This window comes from Bos taurus, chromosome 2, assembly GCF_002263795.3.
Source record: "Bos taurus isolate L1 Dominette 01449 registration number 42190680 breed Hereford chromosome 2, ARS-UCD2.0, whole genome shotgun sequence".
NCBI lineage: Eukaryota > Metazoa > Chordata > Mammalia > Artiodactyla > Bovidae > Bos > Bos taurus.
Window position 1 is genome coordinate 96,638,085 of NC_037329.1, and position 4,738 is coordinate 96,642,822.

Consider the following 4,738-nt stretch of genomic DNA (forward strand, 5'->3'; position numbering starts at 1 on the left):
TGTTACCACAGAGGAGGTAAAAAGTTTCTTTGGTGCTGTCATGATTTTTATTTTGATTTACTGTCAGCCCTCTCAAACACTGTGTGGTTCTATTTTAAATTAGAGGTAAAATTCTGGCCTATTTATATTAATCAAAGTGTATAATTGCTATTTTTCCCCCTTGAAAACAATTTTATATTCATTTCTAATTTATTTGCAAGCATAATATTATAGATTCGTAGAGCACAGCTTTAGTAATTTTTAAATTCTCTAATCAGAGAGACATTTTCTTTTTTTCTTTCCAATAAGATGGGCAATGATTTATTTGAAATGGCCAAAAATAACATTTTACAGAAAAGGAACCATAATATTACACAATCAAGTGTAGCTACAAAATCTTAGACATTCAGGCAAAGCTTTATTTAGATCACCAAAAACAAGGCTTTATAGAAAAATAACTGTAACAAGCAAATGTATAGTTGCAAATTTTCTTTTGCCAGCAATATCAATTCCCTTTAAAATATTTGGGGACTACTTTGCAGTATCCAAGCAAAACTAAAAATTTGTGGGACATAGTTGCTCAGCCTCATCACAAGAATGAAAACAGTTTGCAAAACGATTTTGTTTAATGCTAACAAATAACTAAAAGACATGGTCACTGCTAACAAGTACCTTTGTCTACTGAAACAGCCCAACCTAAGCACGTGTTTATGAAAGATTCATTGTGAACATAGCTGCTGTTTTCCTGCCATCACAGATCACGTGTATGGTGGCAAGGGTTAAATGTTGGAGACCATCGAGGCACCCAGGAGGTAATCCTTAACAGAAATAACTACAGTAGATAAGCAACTCAAACAAATGGACCCGTCTCTGCCAGAGCCCCCCAGGGTGTCACATTTGCTTTCTGTGTAAAGAAGGTCCACCGACTCTGTAGTTCTTTACTGGGAACCAAGAGATTAAGAAGCTGTTCTAGGACCATCAAAACCTTAATAAATCGCCCTGGGGTTCTTCCTGCTGTAGTGCACTTCACAGGCAGCAACACAGGCAGACTCTGGGAAGAAGTCATCATGGTACTCTGCTAAAAACCTCAGAAAGAGATCAAGGTGCTTCAGTAAAGCCTTCAGGTTCTTCTCAGAAAAGGATATCTTTCCAAGGATTTCAGGAAGTTTCACAAACAAACGCAGCAAGTGTTGCGCCCCATAAATGTAAGAGGGTGGAGGTGGTTGGTCACCTGGAGGATAACTATCAGGTACAAGTTTCCAGGAGAGGACCTCATTTATTTCTTTGGTTCTTCTGCCTTCAAAGCCAGCAAACACTGCACTCCCTTCCTTGCTAGGGGTCAGAGGAACAGGCGAGGATGATCTGCTATGAACAGATGTCTTCTCTTCCAGGTACAGGAATAGCTTGGGCATGCTGGCGGACATGTGCTGCTGCCGGTGCTTGGGCTGAGGCGAGGCGCTGCTCTCGGACAGCCTGTCGCAATTGGCAGAGTGGCGCGTGGACCGCCTCAGGGACTGTAAGGCTTCCGGCTCGGCTTTGCGCCTTTTGGGGGTGGTTGGTTCACCTGAGTTTGGCTGACTCTCTGTGGACTGTGGTGTGGATGGATTCAACAAAGGTGGACTTGGAGAGAGCTCCTCCTGGTTCCTATTATTGTTTGTGGTACTTTCCTTAATGGGAAGAAACAATTTGGACGAAGTCACCTTTTTATATTGAACACGTTCGTATGGATAGAGCAAAACCAATGGGAGAGTGTAATCAAAGGTTATTCTTAATCCATCCACCATCTCCTTACAAAGGTCAACGTTCTTTTCTGCTGGGATATAATGCACATTCATGTTGGCATGTGGCATAGCATGATAGTGACGAGGCCTCTCATTGGCTGAAAAGGCTGCATTGATAGCAAAATGCTTCATGTATGATTCCAAAATAGTTATGATGTTGGTCTGGCACGGAACTTTCACTAACCGTTTCCTCCTGTTGATATAGTAACAATCATCCTCAAGCTTCTTCTTCAGAATTTCAGGGATTTCTATAGTTACTGTTCTTTCTTCCATTTCCTTTTTTTCTGCGTGCAGCCCTGGTCCTTCCTTCACTTCAGACTTTCAGTATCTTTTTTTTCACTTATTTCTCCGTTCTTTTCTTCACTGTCAGAGGAACTGTTTATTGAGTTTTCTTCGTTTTCATCTTTCTCGTCAGCAGGGAGGCTTTTAAGACAGAGTCCACCCCAGGTAACCTGTCGTGCTTCCTCTTTCTTCCTGTGCTTCTCAGGCGAGCTACAGCCTTTTTGGCCAATTTCCGCCGTAATCTCCGATTTTCATCGGCGTCACGGACATGATCCTCTGCTGCTCATCTATCCCAACTTCTGTTCCAACCATTAAAATGGATCAGATATTCTGGGATCTTTCTGCCTTTTTCGTCTTTCCCAACAAAAACATCGACGATTTTTGGCATCGTAGAGCACTCGCGCCTTGGTGGGGTCAAGCTCGAAGCACGGCGCTTTCTTTCCTGAGAGGGCGCGAGAATGCCGTCGCTCGCGCTCACTTGCTCTTCGTGACTGAGGGCGCGGCTCCGCGGTGGGCGGAGCGTGCGCGGTGGGGGAGGGGAGGTCCAGGGAGACATTTTCTAATGTTTATATCTAGAGAATGGAGAAGTTACTAAATGTAACTTTATACAGACTTAAGACAGACTTATAATTCTGTGCTAGTAAACAAATTGGAAATGAATGTAAAATTGATTTACAGGGGAAAAAAAAGTCTTGTGTAACAACAGCAACAAAAGTTCTTGTGTAACTCTTGACAGCTAACCAGATGGGCTTGTTTCATTCTTTCAGAAACTGGTCTTGAGATAAGAATTTGGTTTTCATGAAGGCTCTAGTAAAGTGTTTTAGTAATAATCATACAACCTCCATTTATATGAAGTCAATACCATAGGCAATTGATTTGATGTATTAAATATTAAAATATTTTAATAAAACAGGAAACACGAATGATATTGTTAAAATCACTGATAAAAATATTTACAAAAATACAGTTTTCACAATAATGAATTATTAATTTTAAAAAGATGTTTCCATTTTACCTTCCTAAGCTAAACTTGGGGTAAAATATTTTTTTTTCCTTTTTTTTTTTTTCAAGAGATGCCTTGATATAATGAAATGCCAGGTTTGGTGGGGAAGAGGGGACATAACACTGAGTATCAATTTCAGCTCCCACAACTCATTAGCTCTGTGACTCTGGGCAAGTCGCTTACCCTACATGCAGCCTTGTAGGGTTACTCGTTTATAAAACGGGTGATAATAGCTACCTTATTAACTAAATACATAGATGTGGAATTGCTAGGTCCTATGATGGCACCCCACTCCAGTACTCTTGCTTGGAAAATCCCATGGATGGAGGAGCCTGGTAGGCTGCAGTCCATGGGGTCGCTAAGAGTCAGGCACGACTGAGCAACTTCACTTTCACCTTTCAGTTTCATGCATTGGAGAAGGAAATGGCAGCCCACTCCGGTGTTCTTGCCTGGAGAATCCCAGGGATGGCTGAGCCTGGCGGGCTGCCGTCTATGGAGTCGCACAGAGTCAGACACAACTGAAGCGACTTAGCAGCAGCATCACAAGGCTATGGTTTTTCCAGTGGTCATGTATGGATGTGAGAGTTGGACTGTGAAGAAAGCTGAGCACCGAAGAATTGATGCTTTTGAACTGTGGTGCTGGAGAAGACTCTTGAGAGTCCTTGGACTGCAGGGAGATCCAGCCAGTCCATTCTGAAGGAGATCAGCCCTGGGATTTCTTTGGAAGGAACGATGCTAAAGCTGAAAGTCCAGTACTTTGGCCACCTCATGCGAAGAGTTGACTCATTGGGAAAGTCTCTGATGCTGGGAGGGATTGGGGGCAGGAGGAGAAGGGGACGACAGAGGATGAGATGGCTGGATGGCATCACTGTCTCGATGGACGTGAGTCTGAGTGAACTCTGGGAGTTGGTGATGGACAGGGAGGCCTGGCGTGCTGTGATTCATGGGGTTGCAAAGAGTCAGACACGACTGAGTGACTGAACTGAACTGAACTGATGATAAGCATATGTTTAAGATGATAAGAAATTGCCGAATTGTTTTCCAAAATGGTTTTTACTGTACCTAATTTTTAAAGGAAGAAAAGACTGACTCTTTGAATTCTATATATCCACTAGCTTAGAGAATCAAATAACTTTCCCATCAATGCAGGAACTGTCCAGGTAGTGCATGGAGAGTATGAATGGAGCGGGAATACAGGAAACCTGGCTTGGAAAATTGCCTATTCCATCTCACTGCTGAGTCTGATCTCCTGTGCCCCTCAAAAACACATGCTTCTTCAGGCTTTAGGCCCTTTTCTGCTCTAGTTATAGGACCATAGATAGAAGCAGGAAGAGCTTAAGCTATTTCAAGGAAATTTTGATATTACTCTGTACTTAAGGATCTCTGCTTGGCCATACAGGTTACCCAACTGCCAACTCAGCCTGGGGTTTATCAGTTCAGCATTGACCAGTGGATGCCATTATTCTCTGAGGTTCATTTTGTGCTGTTAGTGGCCCCTGGGTCATAAAGCTGGGCCTTCAGCATTGATTCCATTCCAAGTTCCTTGCTCTGCCTTCCCATTAATATCCCCTTGGGAGATCTGAGGTTCCTCTTATCATTATTATTAGTCTAGTCTGCCTAAAAACTGCATCTGAGCACTAGCGTTCACTCTTCCTGTTTCACCCTAATGGGCAGAACTTGGACTGACCCAAAT

General features: G+C 42.7%; 1 pseudogene; it reads right to left on the minus strand.

The window, feature by feature from the left end:
* Positions 1–304: 304 nt before the first annotated feature.
* LOC507494 (male-specific lethal 3 homolog) lies at positions 305–2,514 on the minus strand (annotated as a pseudogene).
* Positions 2,515–4,738: the final 2,224 nt, after the last annotated feature.